Source organism: Fundulus heteroclitus, chromosome 20 (genome assembly GCF_011125445.2).
Source record: "Fundulus heteroclitus isolate FHET01 chromosome 20, MU-UCD_Fhet_4.1, whole genome shotgun sequence".
Classification (NCBI taxonomy): Eukaryota; Metazoa; Chordata; class Actinopteri; order Cyprinodontiformes; family Fundulidae; genus Fundulus; species Fundulus heteroclitus.
In genome coordinates this window covers 28052221-28071895 of record NC_046380.1, presented here as the reverse complement: position 1 = coordinate 28071895, position 19675 = coordinate 28052221, and the positions used below count along the sequence as shown (strand labels likewise).

The 19675-nt window shown below is 38.7% G+C and overlaps 1 protein-coding gene across 5 annotated transcripts in view; it reads left to right on the top strand.

The window, feature by feature from the left end:
* tfeb (transcription factor EB) overlaps positions 1–19675 on the top strand; it is a 44917-nt gene that overhangs the window by 7839 nt on the left and 17403 nt on the right. For 2 of the 5 annotated variants that reach the window (XM_021322737.2, XM_036152036.1), the window contains exon 2: positions 11880–11951. The exons of 2 other annotated variants lie outside the window; for them this stretch is intronic. The gene's annotated coding sequence lies outside the window, so the exon portion shown is untranslated. Of the gene's footprint in view, positions 1–7409; positions 7976–11879; positions 11952–19675 lie in introns of those variants that run through there. One more of the 5 variants, XM_012874920.3, reaches the window with a different exon arrangement.

The window sequence follows — 19675 nt, the reverse complement described above, 5'->3', positions numbered from 1 at the left end:
AGATTTGTTGACATTGTTAAAAAAATCAAAGTAATTCCAAATATCATTTTCATTTAGAGAATAGGTGTCAAACTCCATCGCTCGAGGGCCAGTCTCCTTCAATAACACACCTGAATCGAATCAAATGGCTGAATTACTTCCTCTGTATGCTGTCAAGTTCTCCAGAGTCCTGCTAAGGTGTGTGTGTGTGTGTGTGTGTGTGTGTGTGTGTGTGTGTGTGTGTGTGTGTGTGTGTGTTGGACTAGGGACACATATAAAAGTTGCAGGATACCAGCCCCTAAGAACTGGAGTTTGACACCCCTGATTTAGAGGAATTACAACTATAAAATTCCATAAAAGGCAGTTTTTAGCTTTTCCTCTGACAGTGTTGATGGTCCATTGATCACTCGTGACAAGACTTTTCCAAAAAGAGCCAGTGGATCTGATTAGGATAATAGAACAGGATTTATCGTCCTTCATTTGGTAAATCCAGGTGCAGCAGCAGCAAAGAGAAAGGCAAATGGTTGCATGTAGATTCCACTCATTCCAAAGCAAATTTACAACAGAAGAAAACATATACTATACTGTTATTAAAAATAGCATTCTCAGGATAAAATAAAGTTGGAGCTGATGGGTCATTTTAAAAGTTGAAAAATTGCATGTATATTTGTACATTAAAAAAAACAATAGACTTTTTACAAAAATAAAAACCATGATTATAGTCTGGGAATGAATAGTTCTATTTGTTGTTTTATTGTGTATATTATATAAGCTCTTGTCTTTTTGGAAACATTACTAGTATGTTTTTCATTTAGTTGGACATTGTTTAATTCCTCCTCAACTTGCAGCATCTTACATGTCACACGGAGCTCCTTCTGTAATATCAAGGCTTTTCCAGTTATTTCATAATACCAGGGGGAAAAAAAAGTTTTAGTACGACAATATTCCATCTTTGTCAGTGACCTTTGCTTTCACTTTGGAATTAGGAGTCTTTGGCTTTGACTCCTAAATGTCAGCATAGTGTTGCCCGATATGTATTTGTTGCTCTCAAACATGTATTTCAAATCAATTTTATTATCCAATCTGAAACTGTTTGGCCACTTCCTGTTGATTTGAAAAAAGATAAAACAAGGTTAAAGTGTATTTGGTTTAAGGGCGGCCTCTTCTATTGACATATATTTCTGTCTCTCACAATCATTTACAAATTTTATTAAAATCTGGAGAAACTTAAGGTAGAAATGTTTTTTTTTTTATTTTGCTATAATATTCATTTAAATTTTTGTTTCTGTTTCCAGACTATTAGAAACTGGAATCTATTTTCTGTCCTTTCATTTTGTAGTTTTAAGAGTTTTCCTAGACATTTCTGTGATTCTCACTTTCAAATGTTTCAGTATTTCTCTCACATGATTTTCAAGCTGGATTTTTGTTGTGAATTGAATTAATAAAGGTGGACATTTTAAATTATTTCATTTCAGTGTTAAGACCTTTCTTTTTATGCTGCTGCATTTATTTTAATTGTTAACAGTTCAAATAAATGAAGCACCATAAAATAAATGTTTGCCTACCGATGTAGCCTTTTTTATAGTTAACAACTTCTCCACTCTTTATTTTAACTTTAAAATGTTCACTATTGTTCAGCTGTTATCAAATCTTAAAAGTAATTTGCATCACAAATAATTCACACACATTCATTAAAGTATGTTGCATATTTAAGAATGTTTTAATATATTTATTATTTACTCTCATGGCTTATGTTTCTATAAATTATATATTGGAATTATTATATGTAGTCACCACAGTGCCCACATACTCGTTAGCAACCCTGGTAAACATGTGTTTATTGCAGTGGCATACTGGCTAACATTTATGAAAAATACAACCTTCAGTTGTTGCTTAAGGAAATCAAATAATTGTAACTCAAGTATTCTAAAGTGTAAATTTTTATAAAAATTGATCAGAGTTTAGGAACTTTTCATTATGATCAATGGCTTCCTGGTTCTCTGTTTAATGACTGTGACGCAACCCCGATGCCCATGCGAAGGAAAAGAGAACATGCCATTTCAAAGAAGGCAGAAGTGTGTTGATTGTAATAAGTCAGAAGATGGCTGCAATAAAATAGCTGCTTGTCCATACTTGTCCATATTTACTGTCTGAGCAATAATTAAAACAGTGGGAACTGTCGTAAACGAAGCTTGATTGGGCCCCAAGATTTTCTTGCTCTTTGCTACCATATACATATCCAAAGCTTTCTGTTGCAAAGTGCCTCGAGATGACATGTGTCATGAATTGCCGCTATATAAATAAAATTGAATTGAATTGTTAAAAAATCAATAGAATATTAATCCATAGAGAACTGTCCAGGGTGTACCCCGCCTCTCGCCCAGTGAATGCTGGAGATAGGCACCAGCACCCCTCGCGACCCCATGAGGGACCAAGCGGGTTAGAAAATGGATGGATGGATGGATTAATCCATAGAATATCTTTGAATCACCCAGTCTCCTTGACAGCCACAAAAATTGTGCTTTGAAAAAACGTTATTGTCATTATGGAAATAAATGTGTGGAGATTGCTTAAGACTACTTGGAATTAAACGGGAACTGTGTACTTTGGTCGGATGAGTGTTTTTAGTGTTTAGTAACCCGAGGTGGGTCTGGGGTAGAATGAAGGCTGGATATGTGGAATGGCAACTCATATTCGCTGCATTGTATGGTGGAGGATATGGGATACTATTAGCCTGTTTCTGTTCTAAAGGGCCTCGTAACTTTGTTGCATTCTAAACTCTTTGAAAAACCAGTAAAGTTAAAATAAGCGGGGCCATACTTGGGTCTGTAAGAATGGTAATGATTGGAAATAATGTATATTGTCAAATAACCAGATAAATAATTCACCAGACATAAAGTCAGTCCTCCAAGTCTATTTCAGTGTCCTGACATAAAAAAACAAAACAAAACAAAACAATATATGATATGAGGGGCTGGAGAGAAGAGAGGAGAGGACACAGGACTCTATGGAGGTTGTAGAAAGAGGAATCATCAGAGGTCTGTCTCTTTATATGTTCAAACCCTGTGAGCTTTTATCAGAGAAGATAAAGGGCTGCTTTTTTTTGCTTAAAAGTGAGTGATTGCCTTCACAGCTTAGGAAAATAAGCTGTTTTAAAGTCTGTTAGTTTTTTTTTAATGTTCCTGGATCGTTTTCTAGATGTGAGTGGAACATCCAATGCATTGCCCGGGTGGGTGGGATCTGTGGCAATACGTCTGGCCTTTTTTCTGGACTCTTGTAGCATAAACCATGTCTAGATCATGTAGACGGCATCCCACAATCCCCTGTGCCGTCCTCAACAGACGTGGCCAGTGATGGCTGCAGAGGAGGTCACGTCTAAAACATGCAGGAAAGGTGTACCTGAGGACCAGGGTTGGGAACGACTGATCTACCTTGTCAAAAGCCTTGGACAAGTCAAGGAAAAGGCAGCACAGTAGTCTTTAGAATCCAGGTCTTCCACAGTGTCATGTAATACTTTAGTGATGACTGTTAAAGTGCTGTGTTATTTCAGGCATTGACTTAAAGTGCATAAATTATTTAATAAGGTTTATTTGTAGATCGAAACAATTTTATATATTGAGAAATAAATATATATATTTTTTTAAAAATGTAGAGTTTTATTAATAAACTAACATGTATTACTACATTAACGCACAAAAGTACTGAAAATAGTTACCGTTAAGTACCTGGGAATCGGTACAGTATCGGTTCAAATGTGAAAGGTACCCATCCCTATCTCTGCCCTTACTTTAACCTCAAATAAAACTTTTATTTGTATTTTATATGCTGTAAAACAAAATGCTTTCTCGCTACAAGAACACCAGCCATCAACAATGTGACCGTGTAAGCATTTCTTAAATTCTGCTAATCCCTCTCCTCCTTAAACTCAGCACACACTTTCACTCATTACCTCCCCTTCCTCCTTACCTCTTCCTCACTCGGCCTCTTTTTTTAATCCCTTTGCTATCTCTCGCTCTGGAACCCTTAAAGGGACAGAGACCGCATGCTGTCTAATTTAGGATAAAAATAGGAGAGAAAACAGAAAGGAATTTGTAGAAGGAGAGGATTTGTGACCGGATTTGAAAACCAAACTGTTTTGTTAACGTTTTAAGTTTCTCCCCCATGCAATGTTAGTTTCTTTGTAAGTGACTTATCTGCCAACTCATCTGTCAAATGCCTTCCATTCAGTTGTCCCCTATACGATAACTAACTCATGCATAATGAAAAGTGGTGCGGCTGGTTGGTTTGTTACCGCGTGATGCCTTTTTACAAACACTATCAAAGATCTAAATAGTTGTCTACTGTGTTTTTACTAATTCTAACTGTAGTGTTTTCTTAACAGGTGCCCTGTTGTCTCTGATACTTTCACAAGGGTTTTTCAGTTCACTCATTTTCTGAGATACATGTGTGAAATAGATTTTTTCTCGAAAAACAAACAAAACAATCTCAGTTTATTTAAATAGAATATGCTGTGGTGAAAAAAGGCTTTGAAAGTGCCCTCCTCAGACTGTTACACCTTTACTACATCCACACAGCTGGCACATCCACACAGCTTAGTAGATCTGCAGTACTGACCTTTAAACGTAGTGTTTGTTTGCAGGCTCTTGGTTTCTATGGTAACTAAAAAGAGTTAAGGGGGGGGGGGGCATGTCGTAGTAAATAAACGCTTAATATTAGCTTATTAGTTCATCCAGCCTTTTGGACAGGCCATTGTTAAAGTCTACAAGACAGACTTGAACACTGGTTTACGACTGGCCAGACTGGACAGGAACACGGCTTACTCAACCAATGCGGCGGCAGCCTTCAGGGGTCCAACCCCTCCCGGACTAAAATAACTCAGAAATTTACACTGTATGCTCGAAGAGAGCTGGAGCGAGCCAAATGGTGAATTCTTTGTTTGCAAACAAGGGGTTTCTTGTCAGTTGGGTGCTGCTGGACCACGTTGGCCTCTGTTCTCCTCTGTTGTGACAGGAACAGCGACGGTGGTTTATGTTTCTTCATTCAACAACACAGAGCGGGGAGAGGGTGATGGAAAACTCCATCAAAGCAGCTTCCCCTCTCTGCTACATTGGTCCGCTCTACATGAGCATTGGCAAACTGCAACAAAAGCAGGCAGATAAACTCACCGAATTAATTTCTTACACATCGATTCTACCATTGTTGTAAAATATACGTGTTTGTTTGTTTGTTCATCGTGATTCACTTATGCCTTTTGCTTACTGACCTTTTCGTTTGATTCACTATTTACAATTATATAGGTCAGTTTATATCAAAATAATAATTTCTTTCCACCTTTTTCTTCTGTGGAAGATAGTGATTTCCTTACCATTCATCATATCTCCATATGAGCTCATTAACTTAGCTATTTTGCATGCTTTTAAAAAAAAAACAGATGGTGTTAAATGTGTGGGTTGATTAAATCTCAGCTGTGAAAAGCTGCTGTGGACTCAACCTTCTGGAAAGGAGTGTTTGATGTAAACACAACATAAACATTGTGAAGACGGGGTTTATTCCAAGTCACGTAGAAAACTCAAAATGCGAGGAATGACCGGGAGTCTAAATTGCTTTTGTAAGCCTTGGCTGCACATGCAATGTCCAAAGACATCCTCTATCGAGTTCCTCCACACAAAACTTTTAATATTTAGGACATATAACAAAAATTTAAGGATGTCATAATGACCACCAGTCAACAACACAATGCATAACACATTGTCTTTTTTTCTTAGAGTAAATGTGTAACAGTGACAGCATACCTAATTCAGTAAGCTAATATGCTCTTTAATTTCTGATTTGTCTGGTATTATTTTGATCCACTCTTCTCTACAACTTTGCTGTACTTCTTTGAGAAAATGTACATTTTATTTTTATTTATTTTTTGCTTTTTAGGGTTTCCATCGCAATATGGCCATTAATGGTAACAATTTGGGATGTTCTGCAGGTTTTCAGGGTCTTTTAATGTCTGATCTCGAGGCAAACTTGCTTGGTCATCCACCTGTTTGACGATTGCCACATGTCTTGAACGCTCTCCACTAGCGCATTCTCTTTCTGTTGAATGATGGTTTCTGCATTGTTTAGAATTGGTCTCATAATCCTTTCCAGAACTATGGAATCTAAACTGGATCTTGTTGCTGATGTTTGTCCACCTCGGCACACTGTTGGTGCATACCTGAAAGCTCTAAAAGCATTTCCACTTTTGCCCATAGAGGTGCTCACACTTCAGGTGTCACTATAAGTATCAGGCGGAGACTTAATCGCTCTAGTCCTTGACTGGGAAAGCTGTTCCTGCTTTTTTACACGCTACTTCCGCATTTTGTCTTGGTTTTTTGGGTGACAGATATGTGTAACATGTGAGGAGCAGATGATTTTTTAATGTTTTGATGTAAAACCACGGATTTGAAAGAGTTAATGGCTTCTCGTAAAATGTCACTGATTACTTACCAGAATTGAGAAATGACCACAGAGAGGTAAACCCCGACCAAGCAAAATTAAATGAATACATATATCCTCAAATTGTGAATTATCATAAGGAATTAATTGTTTAGAAAAATATATACAGTAGTATCTCCTTCACTCCAAACCAGGGGTCAGCAACCTTTAAAATACAAAAAGCTGTGTTGGCCCTGGCTTCTTTTGTAAGTAAGCTTAGAGCTACAAAGCTACATGCCCCTTTAAAAATGCCTCCCATGTGAAATAAATTCCTTTAATGGTTTAATAAAAAAATTATATATATTTCTTAAATTGTGTCTTGGAGCAAAGAAATTTGCATTAACATCAACTTTTTCACAAGAGAATTGAGAAATTTTCCTTACATGATGTTCCTTAATTGGAGACTAATGACAAAAATTGTTATTCTGTTATTCAGTTGTGGAAATTTTCTGTAGCTCATGAATTTAAACACACAAAAGGACTAAAATGTGTCTTTTGTTCCCTTTATATATAATAATACTGCTCCTTTTTGTCAGCCATTGTTGTTATGATCTGCTGTAAGGGCCTAATGCTTGCAGACCTCTGTATTAAACACAGCCTTGTTTTTTTTTTTTTTTTGTTGAAATAAAAAAAATCCATTTCACTTCTTCTCGTATAGTCCTTTAAACAATAACAGCTGGTATAGGTAATATCTCAGGTATGTTTGTAAAGAACTGCTTTGACAGTATTTTGTCATATTTTAGAACAGGATCCTGAGTGATTTTTAAAAACATTTTTATTGAAATGTTCTTCTGAGGAACCGGCCCTGTCTTTATTAATGCAAGGCAGTGCATTTTGGGATAACTAACAGTGAAATGATGCCGAGTGCAATGAAAGTTTATCTCTGTTCGCTCTCAGCCGCTATCTATGTACGCAGATTTGTTTGAGAGTTTTCATGTGCTTGGCTGGATGACAGTATGTGGGTGTGCAAAAAAAAAAAAAAAAAAAGAAGTAAATGTGCTGATACATTGTTCTACAAAACACATCCACTGTGACCTAGTAACAAAATAAGGAATTGCCCGTAGGGTTCTGTGGGTGCTTCTGCACGCACATGAGTAGGTGTTACTGTATGTAAATACCGTTTGGAGAGCGGGATAGGGAGAGAGGCCGGACTGAAGGAGGAGTTACACTTTAGGGAGCAAGAAAAGGAAAAAAAAATCAACAGATGAGTTTACTGGACAACAGGGCTGTCCTTGTTGTTTGCCCAGACTCCGGCTAATTTAGGGGAAGAGAGGGGGGGAAGTGGGAGACGGATAAAGACGAGCTGGAAGCTGAGCCTGCAGTTAGAGAGGAAGAAGAAGGTGACTAATACTGACTGCTCTCAGCCTACTGTAAGTCCCCCAGCGGAGCAGGGAGGGGAGTGGCATCACACTCCGTGAGCGCAAGTTGGGCCGAGGAAGCAATCAGTTGTCAGTTTCAACAAGTAACGCGTGGCGGAGCTGGCTTCACCTGGATTCACTATGTTGTGTTTGGGATAATAGGCAGATTGCTGGTAAGGATCTTACTCATCATACTTTGTGATATATGTTGTTTCACTGGACTCTTGATTGCACTCCAGTCATACCTGTTTGCTCTTTGGTGAGAAATCTGGAAACATGTGAGCACTTTTAATGTCTTGGAATAAAATAAGATGTTTTCAGACTCAAACAAATACATTAGCTCCATAGAAAAAAGCGACAGACACTGTTTTATTGAAACGTACTGCGATAATACTCATGACTGTTCAAAAACAACAATCCAGAGTTCCTGCATCATTATTAGAACTTATGCAGCTGTTTACTTGTGGCATCTGCTTAATAAGCACAATCCTTATGTGTTTAGATCACTTTGCTATTTCTCATCGTTTTCTATACTTGTTTGTGTGTGTGTTCAGTTACAACATCCTCCGTACTAGCTGGCAGTATAGTTGGTGTTTAACCAGTTTGGCTAGAATGAATCATTTCAAGAACTGTGTGCGAAGTGGCTGTCACCAACAAACAAAGCGAACGAGGATCTTGATTTAAGGTAATCTCTACTTCTAGAAAAGCGTTTTCGTTTTTTCCCCGGGCGGCTTGCAGAGGAAGTTGCTTCACCGCTAACAAAACTAGGAGTTGTGAAAACTGATGGAAGGAAAGGGGAAGCAATGCATTGTGGTATTTATTGATGATGATGTTGTATTGTCTTCCCAGTGTTTTACTGAGCAGTGCTTTGCTCAGTTAGAGCTGGACTGTAGCACCCTGTGATGGCCTGGTCATCTGTCCAGGAAATACCCCATCTCTTACCAAATTATGGGTGCTTTTGGTCGACAATTTTTAGTTTCTGATCTGATCCAAATATGTAACTGTTAATAATATTTATTCTTAAATTTATTTTCCACCTTGACTACAATGTCTCTGCATCTTCACTTTTATTGATCATATGAAGATAAATTATTACACGACAGGCCTAAGCATGATCATTTCGTGCATTTAGTTTCACAATCTCACTATTTTAGTGAAACAATGTCAAACGCATTTGATCTTAAAATTTTTAAACTTGTTTTAGAAGTAAATACAAATAGCATCACTAATGCCTCATTTTCATGACTAGGTCTTTTTTTTTTTTTTTTTTAGGGGTGGGAGGGAGGCAAAGTTTTTCTTGCGTTTCTACTGTTCGTGTGCACTACAACAGCGCAACGATTCCTCTGAAAAGGACACAATTTGAAAATCCAGAGTGTAACATTGTGATGACATCTTGGTCTCCCTTGTCGAGAACACAGGAAAAAAAGTCTGCCAGGATGGGGAAGTTCTGGCACATGTGCAGTAGGACTTAGGGGTGGCGCCTTTTTAAGCAGGCAGTGTTTGTGCTATTGTGTGTCTTGTTGAGTTAAAAAAACAAAACAAACTGCCTACCAATAGCATGGCAGGGAAATTACACAGTCTTTAATGTTTCTGCTGGTGTAGTTTGCACAGAGATTGTAATTCAAACATTGCCATTTAGAGGCGTTAACAGAAACTGAACAACAGTCCAGTCTTTAATGGATCAGCGTCATCTAAACAGGACTAACTGTAACCTCTGTCTCTGCAGTCTGATGATTGTGAATTTTCGTACCTTGTGGTAAAGTCTTCCAACAGACTCCCTACATTTCCATATCCTACACATTTTATGCAGATAAAGTTCAAAGGAATACAAAACAGCAACTTTCTGTAACACGGTTTGCCTTTCTTTTGCTGTTGAACCTGCTTGTTGCTCCTCTGTGGTGGCATCAACCTGCACAGATCAAAATATGCTAATGTCACATTCTAATCAGGTAATACCGTGCATTGGCGTAAAGAAAACTGCTTCAGAGTTTGCACAAAACCAGTTTTTTTTTTAATGTCATCATCAGAAAGCAAAAAACAAACAAACAAATAAAACAACTTTCCGCTCCACACGCCAAGCTATGCAGTCCTGTTTCCAGCATTGTTTACAAAATGTCTCTCCTGTGAATCTTCTTCTTAGTGGCCAAAGAGCTCCAAAGGCCTTACTTCCACCTTCCAGATGGAAGTGTGTATCAGGGCTGCAGAAATTAGGGAAGATGTGATCAAATGTGTTATCTTTTTAAATGTATAGTAAAAAATTAGTCAGAATCAATGAGTTAAATGATCAGTTAACCTATGTTTGAAACACCGATTCAAATACAGTTTGTGTATTTTATACGTTGTATAAGATAAAATGTATTTAATATTTATGAGACAAAAAAAATTACAACTCTTTCACTGCATGCTTAAAAGTAAAATCAGCCAATTTTTGACCTGCAACAATGCATCTGGATCAGTGGAGGGCCTGAGCGCGACATCAAATCCGAAAATGACATCAGTTTTGGGTCTGACCCTAATATTGGATCAAATTTGGTACATCTCTGTTTAAATAGATTCTCTTCTTTATTTTTCAGTAGGAAAGCCGAGTTCCTCTCTTTTAAATGCCCATTAACAGACTGCTCAGTCGCTGACAGGCACGGTGATTCATGCACTGTGATTAGATGCAGTGATACATCCAGATGACCTTCTTAAAGCTGGTTACTGAGCTGAATGACAGTAATTAGAGCCCATTGGGATGCACTAAACACTTTCTGCTTACAGATTACTCAATAAAGTCTTACCACAAGTTTGCAATCAGAACCTCTGAAAATGTTTCAGGAGCTTTTATTCACCAGTCTTTGACCTCAAGCATGCCGAAAAGCTGAGCAACGATTGTTTTGAGTGTGTTAGTCACATCCAAAACCGTCTTTGTGTTTTTAAAAAATATTTGAGGCGCTTGAACCAAGCTGGAAATGTCAGCTCTCTGGAAACGTACGAGTGTTAATACGGCTTATAATAAGACGTGGTTGTTTACACTGCAACCTTTTAGATAAATCCCGTCTTGGGTCAGAACGACATGATGAAAAACATGCAGCAGCAGCAGCATTTAAAGCATAAAGGCTTGATAGGCATGACCCGTTTTCCAGTACTAAGGTACACTAAGGTTGTAAAAAGTTTCAAAACCGCAAGAGTTTGTTTTCTTTCCATTACTATGAAATAATGGTTTTAATGAGAGGCCAGACAAAGTGTCTGAGTAACCTCAGCTCGTTCTGGTGGCATGTAGCACAGAATAGCGCAGCACCAACCCCCTAAACAAACCGTTGCTGTGAACTGCTGGACAGCTGGCTGAATTATTATTATTATTATTATTATTATTTTTTAGATTTAGGCTTTGGATATGAATCCATCACACTCATCTGTTTTAAAACTGCAGATTGAAAGCTACAAGCTGCACCTGATCGACAGTCAGCCATCCCAGAAGATACCCTGACTAATTATCCAGCTGAAACTTGCTTGTTAGACAAGAATGTGTAATATTCTATGCAATAAGCTCTTAAAAGTACTATTGAAATCAGCAGGCGTTTCTTCATTCTTCATAACTTTAATAATCAATATACTGTTTTAATCGAAGTAAGAATAATTGTTGCTTTTATTTTTCTTAAATGAAATCAAGAGTGTGTTGTACGTTTTTAGTTTTGAATGTTTGCGCTGATGTACACAAAGTGAGAATCTCCCATGTCTACTGTCTACAAGATCATGCCACGGTTGGTTGCTTCCTTTGCTTCCGCTGTGGAAATTCTTCACTTGTAAGCTATTCAAAGTGTTTAGTTCACACCTGCAGCTTCCCCTTCTTTCAAACTTCACTGTCTTCTCTGCTGTTTTTTTTTTTCTTCTTCTATTAGACAAAAACTAACTTATGTTTATTTACAAAAGCTGATTTACCATTTTGGGCTGTTTTTTTTTTACATTTGCACCACCCGTCATTCGTTTTCCATCTTCACCTTTTGCTCTTCTTTTTTTCCCCCCTCCTTTTTCACCTTCACCAACTGTCTCCATCTCTGCTTGCCCTGCGACTTCTCCTGACCCTCGCTTCCGCAGCACCCAGACATGTAGCGCGCAGCATAAGCCCAGTGTGCACCTCTTTCTGAGCTCTCTTTTCCTCTAAAACAGGTAACTGCACATGTGTCTGTGTACCTTTAAGTGTTTGAATATGCCATTCCAAAAAAAAAAATCCAACTGCATGATTTGACTTGTCGGCATGTGAAATCCATCCGAACGTGTCCCTCTGCCATCCTCACAAAAGAGTTTGGTGTCTTCTTGTGTTAAGAGGATATTGAGACCCCAATGTCACACCTCCAGTGGCATCTGTGCTTGCTGTGTGTGTGTGCGTGTGTGTGTGTCTAGTTGGATTTATTCAACATTGATAGCTCAATTGGGATTACCCATGCAAACCTACCCTTATGTGCATGCCATCACGCCCACCGACCCACTCAAATGCATGCGGATACACAAATGCACTTAGAGAAATAAAAGATGCACGGAGGCTCAGGGGAACAGGGCGTTCCTGAAAAGGAGAACAGAGAGCAGAGAGTTATTTTAGTCGTTAGAGCCAGCAGACGGGCAGCTTCATGCAGAAAGAGTATGTTCTGACGGAGATTGTTGATTGCTGAGAAAGCTTTTTGATGCTGTCTGGTCAAAACTATATCATTAGTTGATAATCAAAGCTTGTTTTAAGGTTAAAAGAGGATTTTCTTCTGTACCAAAAAAGTCTCTTATGAGTGAATATGTTCAATAGCTTTGTTTTAATACACTTGAATTACTGTCATGACAGTGTTGTTTCTGTTATCAGAAACCTCAAAGAGTAGAACAGTCCCTGCTGTATGCGCAAATAATTCTGAAAAGGGCATCATAAAGATGGTTGGAGCTTTTCTGGTGACACCTTGTACCCAGAGGATGGTTTCTCACTAACAAGTCAGCCATTTAATTTTTATTTATTTATTTATTGTTTTGGTCTTCTTCTGTTATATCCCATCAAAGTCTTTAGTTTTTTTGTATTTATTTAAAAGGGACATGTTGGTAAAAATTAAAAGTTTCCTTTAAAGGAGCCTAGTCACGTACTTTGATTTTACAAATTTCTACGGCAGTAGCTTACTCTGGTTGCATACAAAGGTTTTCCAATGAAATTATCGTGCCTTGATGGCTCATTATATTTTATTTATTTGTTTTAAACTTTGGCTTTGCTCTATTTTGTAGTAAATTAAGTGCTTTTCTGTAAATTTACCATAACAAGACCACTTGACCGGTCTTGTCTTGACCAGTACCTTTCACATTTTTACCTGTGAACGGTAATGCCACTAGATCTGGTTTATACCGTGAATCGATACAATTCCACTCAAAACATGAATGAGGCGCCTTCTCCAAATTGCGCCACCATTCCACTTTCAATATGGCGGCGATGTGGCGATTCACTGCTCAAGGAGGCGTCTATCTATATATGTCTTTGATGGACGCCCAGTGGTGGTATGAAAACAAACATGTGAAGTAACCCTAACCCTGTAGATCAGATTGGTCTTCGACGACGCCAAGCGGTCACTTTACTTCGAGGCATCGCAGCCCAGTCTACGGGCTCTTACACTAGCTGACAGTTTCGTGTTACTGGCAGCAGACGACACAGCAACGTTTATGTCTGCTCATCGTGCCTGGTGCAAATTTCTTTAGATGAATATCTATTTTTTTATTTGTTTGTTTTCAAAATTCGTGAGTAAGCCCCTTTAATAGAAAATCTGCCAGGCATGAATAATTTCGGAGTTTTCTGTGCAGCTACTGGGGGAAAATCATGTTGAGTGGCACCGGGGATGAGAAATACCCCGGGGCATTGTTAGGGAAAACAGGAACTCCAGTGCCGTTATGTTCTGTCATAAAAAGATATTTAGGTGACCTTGGGAGATTTTTCTTTTCTTTTGCTTAAACTTCAGTTCAGAGCCTCTTTCTTAAAATACTCTTAAATGCCACTGAATATTTTGTAGGATGTTTTTTTTTTTTTTTTCTGCAAATCTGGCCGCACAATCTGCTAACTCAGAGTGTATGAGGGGGTGATGTGTGTGCACATCCCACTTTTAAGTGCTGGCTGTCAAAGAGGCCTTCCTTGGCATTGCACAGTCACATCTAAAAATACCCTCCCCACAAATTAACACCATGTCTCTGAGCACAGGTGCCATGGCCTCATACTTCCTCTCCGCCCGTGTGGGTGTGCACTTCTGTGTTTTTAACTATGGTCCTGTATGTTTTGCTCACAAAGACAGGCTGTCACCACACAACATACTAAAAACGGCATTTATTCTATTTGTTCCTTATTGAGTGTGTCTGTGACTAACATGCGGCACAATCCATAGCTGGCCTCTGAACTTGGCTTCCTCCGCTCTGCATCCTCCTACTGGCTGTCAGCGTTTGAAGTGAAGGGGGCCATGACATTACAGCACTGGACACACAATGGCTGCTGTGTGCCGCGACTGCGTCACAAATGACCCCATTGGTTTTCAGGCAGCAAGAGGGCCCATGCATAGGATCATGCTGCCCGGTAGCAGTGAGTCCGAATGTGATATCAGGAAGTTGCATCTATCCATGGGTGTGCAATATGTTGAATGTGATACAGTGAGCGTCATGGCTGAGTCAGAGTAGGTCGGATCGGGTTGTTGTACGCAGCAGATGTGTCAGGGATAGATGCTTTTAAAATGTAAACGTTATCTCCGGAAGCAATGTGATTCATAAAATAAAATTTTAATACCATGCATAAAATACCTCCTACTGCAAGTCTGAAAGGCTGAAATTTGCTACTATCATTTTCCAGATCTGGAATATGGATGGAAATAATTTGACTTTGCTGACTATTTTCCTTCTCTCATTTGCTTACAGAACAAAAGTCTGAGTACTCTTCCTATTGAAAGTGGTTTTATATTGTTCTGTTAAACTAGGACTGAGGTTAAACTGGACTGGAGTGATTCAAAAGCTGGGTCTAAACTGCCAGGCAAATCACTAGAACTGTAAATTTTAACAAAGGTACTAAAGTTCACAAACTGCTTCAAATAATCTGCCTTTAGTCTAGTGTTCTTCAGTTTTCCCACCTATAGCAGGGGACTACAAAATTTAGGCTCATTCTTAATAATAGGCACCAATAGGCACCAAAATCAAAGCTAGTAAATGTCATTAAATAGTACAGAAAAATGCACTTCAGAGTGTGTGAGGTGATATTAGATGTAATATAATAATAATAATAATAATAATAATAATAATAATAATAATAATAATAATAATAATAATAATAATAATAATAATAATAATAATAATAATAATTAATAATAATAATTTTGAGTCCCATTCCAGCTACTTTAACCTCCTTAAACTCATCTCTCTTCATGAGGAAAAATATGGAATTTTGAATTTGTTTAAATATTTTGTTACAAAGAAAAAAAGGGCGGCCCATGTGATCCGATCCACCAGGGCTACAACAAGCTAAGGCTGGTTCTGATAGAGAGGTGTCAGAGTTCACGGTGCATTTTTATTTATTTATTTTTTATTAATTATTTATTTATTTATTGCATATGGGGCTGCAGCCGTAGACCAGCCAGGATGGAAATGATATTCCCTGATACCCGTGGCCTCTTTCAGCAGGATAACTCCCCAGGCCTCAAAGTAAAAATAGTTCAGTAATGGTTTGCAGCAGACAACATTAAGTTTGATGTGTTGACCCATTCATCGGATCCCCAGATCTCAGTTCAGTCAAGCATCTGTGGGATGTGCTGGACAAACAAGTCCGATCCATCGAGGCACCAACTCGCCACTTACAGCTCTTATAGGATCAGCTGCCGAGGGCTTGGTGCCAAGTACCAAATCTTCTTGATACACGGTTTCTGTTTTCTTTTGGGAATTCATGGCCAAAGTTGATCAAAAAGGAAACTGCAAAAAAGCCAAATTTACTCACCGTCTTAATAATAAAAAACAATAGTCCTTATAAATTTATCGATAGATAGCCTGTGGTGTGATGGAGAAAAAAGGGTCAATAAAAAGTTAAATAGAAGAACAGTTTTCCTTCCTTTTGCATTCTAGCCTATCATGTAAAATAATACTACAGTCATTACCTCCTTCCAACCAATCACAAACACAGACCCAGGAACGTTCATCACCAAGCTCCGCCCCCTTCAAAGAGTACAAAAAGCACACTTTCTTTTTTAAAAACTTGCAGTTTTGGTAAAAAGTTGAATTTGGTAAATAAAATGGTAAATGGCTTGTACTTGTATAGAGCTTTAACAAGTCTTGACGACCTCCAAAGCGCTTTACACTACAGTTCAGTCATTCACCCATTCACACACACATTCACACCCTGACGGTGGTGAGCTATGTTAGTAGCCACAGCTGCCCTGGGGCAGACTGACAGAGGTGAGGCTGCCATGCACCGGCGCCACCGGTCCCTCTGACCACTGAGGGCTTGGTGCCAAGTACCAAGCCCCCACCAGTCCCTCTGAATATGTTTGTGTGTTTATCTAAAAATAGATCGTTAAGCAATAGCATAAAATGGCCAGGGCTGCACTTAAAATATCTCTTGAATTTCTTTGATAGTTATCAATATTTCTATTTTATCTTCATGCTTTTTTTCTATATCATCCAGCTTTAATCTGTACCTTTGAACTCTTGCAATAGTGGATAGTACTTCGGCATTACTGAAAGCTACAGTGTTGAAACTGACTGCTATATTTTAAATAGGGTAAAGCAAGAGTCCTAAATCGGGATTCTCTTTATCCTACCTTTAGTCAATATCCCCTCACAAAGCAATTATTCAGCATCTGTGCTGCATATGGTGTCTGTTTTTTTTGTGTGATTATTAAGCCACAGGGCCGCAGTTTTGTACTTGGTGGATAAGGAATAAAGCCTCTATTTCTGGTGATGTGTTTCGTCTAATGATCTTGAAGTTGGAAACGTGTTTGTGTACTTTTTTTTTTTTTCTTTGTGTACTTTTTAAGTGAAAATGCTGAGTTTTGGGAACATTAGTTTGGCCCCTTTTGTTTGTTTTGCATAAAAATTACAGAACAAGCTTAGATCTTTAAAGTAAACTGGAATCTGTTTTTTTATTATTTATTTTTTTATTGACACTTATGACCTTCACTCTTCCTTGCAACATGACATTTTTGATGTTATTTTAACTTCTCTTTTTGTCACACACTAGGAGAACTATTAACATTTCACCTCTTTTGTGTACACAAAACTTCCTTCTCTCTGCAGGTGCCCTGATGTGGACAGTCCCTGTTAACTCTGCAGGGGCGGGAGTCCAAATGTTGAGATCAATTGTCTGCAGTATTAGATTAAAGCACTCTATTGCAGTTTTGGAGCTGTGAGTGCAAAGTTATTGTTTGCTGAAGTCCACGTTCTGGTCCAAGTTTGTGTTGGAATGCCTATGCGTATCAATGTCTATCCCTGCATGGGTGTGTGTTATTCATGTAGGCCATCAAACTGGCACAAAGCGGGCAGTGTGTGCCCCCTCGGGTGCTGAAATGTACACTTTGGACAACAGTCGGCTTCAGTCCTTCTCAATAGGAGCTGTCCTTCTTATTGTACCTCACGCACAATGAGCTTTTCTCCCTCTGTCTGTCTTTCTCTCTGGGTCATTCTCTCTTTATGACCATATACAGACAGCGATTTTGATGAAAGATCCGACGAATCGGATTCTGACTGAAGCTGTGCTGTCTGTCACCCCCCCCCCCCCCCCCCCCCCACCTCTCCCGCCACATGCTGCATCACCAGCTGAACGGAGCGGAAAGCAGCCTCTCGTCTCATTATGCTTTTGCGTCCAGACGGGCTTAGTCATGCAGAGATGAAAAACACAAGTCATCGCAGAAGGGGAACTGTCTGCGCCGGGACTCCCCTCTGAATGTTTTGGAGAATCTGTGCAAGAGTGAGAAGGGGAGGAGATGCTGTCAGGGGGTGATGGGTGTTCCCCGGGTCTTTTTTTTTTCTGCTCACATGATCTTGCAGGGACAACAAGATAACGTGACTCCCACATGACCTCCTCAACATGACAGAGGAGGACTTCTTGGTGGTTAACGTCTGAAACGCAGTGAATGTAAAGATGTTTACTTCGGAGATGCCGCTTCCTTTTTTTTGGTTCATATATTTATGTGCACATTTGTTATTGTTTTTCTTTTGTCATCTTCTGACTCGATGGAAAACAAAACCATTCAAATGGCGTCAGTAGGTGTGGAATCTAACATGCCTATTTTTTAAAAAAAAATAGATTACATTAAAAGGTGACATTTACATATAAAACCTACCATTTTTGTCTTCCAATTTTAAATGAGATAACATGTATAGCCTTATCCTAATATTTATTTAACAGTGTATTGTGTACATTCTTTGGTTTGCCTTAGAATTTAAATTTTTCACTTTTTTGCAGAATAACAAAACAAGAAGTGAAGATGAAATGGGGATGTGTTTGCATTACTTAGAACTTCCAAGTAACTTTTTAAGAAGCATAACTATCACTACAAATAAACAACATCTTTTTGGGCCAATACCTTCTGAATAAATTATGGATTAAACTATTATAGCACTTAACTGTGCAAATAGCAAATAGCCCAAGGTTACAGAGCTGCCTCTGTCTGCATCTGTTATCTAAGAATGTAGTAAAATCCTCTGGTTTGGAATAGAGATGTTAATATAGATAAAACTATTCACATCACTGGCAGGTTTGGGTTTAAGGTTTTTGCCAACATGTTTCTTCTGACTGGAAGCTCATTACCAAAGACGGATTGTCAAAGTATCAGTGGAAACATGTGAAAATCTCGTTAAGTACAAGAAGAAGTTGCTTCCTGTAATTCCTGTAACTTCAGAGTAAGTAGCCCCTGAACTTACATGTGAGATTTCCAGGAAACAGGAAACACAGCATGGTAGCTTGGTAGCATGGTAAATTTGACTTTTCATGTTATCTGTTGGATTCTAAATCCCTGCTTTTGGAGTTTGACATAAAATCCAGTTTGATTTTGAAAAGTTTGTTAAACCTTTGTACTTCTTCCATTTTTCGTTTTCTACATAAAATGGAGTATAATGAAAAGTTCAATATTTTTACCCACTCTTTTTAGAAAGTGAAACTCACTTATTATATAGATCATTAGACATAGAATAAAATGTGGCAAACCTTTCTTTATTTGTATTTTTAATGGTTATGGTTTGCAGATCATCCATCCATCCATTTTCTAACACGCCTATCCCTTGTGGGGCCGTGAGGTTGTGGAAAAGTTTAATATTAAATGATTGGAACTCATGGTATTACACTTTAATCGGCTAATTAACTCAAAGCACCTGCAAAGGTTTCCTGATCCTAGTCTGGGTCAGTAGGCGACACAATCGCAGGTAAGACTGCTGATTGGGAAAATGTCCAGACGACAGTCGTTGACTCCCTCTGTTGAGAGTGCTGCATCAAAGCATATACATAGAACGTGGAGCGGAAGGAAATAGTTTGGTCGGAAATGGTGCACCAGCAACAGGGATGAAGTTAAAATCTATTCAAGAAATTGGTAGAGCTTTTTTAGGAGTGGACTGAGGTGAGAGTCAGTGAATCAAGTGCCACACAGACAAATGATGCTTTCCTCTTGTCAGGCCACTCCTGAACCTGAGACCTAACTGTTGCTCAAAGATCTTTTTATGTAAAAGTAAAGTTTGCATTTTGTTTGATAATCAAAGTCCCAGAGTCTGGATGAATAGTGGAGAGGCACATAATCCAGGTGCTTGAAGTCCAGTGTGAAGCTCCCACACAGCGATGAACTGAGGTGCAGTGTCATCTGCTGGCGTCAGTCCGCTGGGTTTTCTGAAGTCCACAGCCAACGCACCCCTCAGGAAATCTCAGAGCA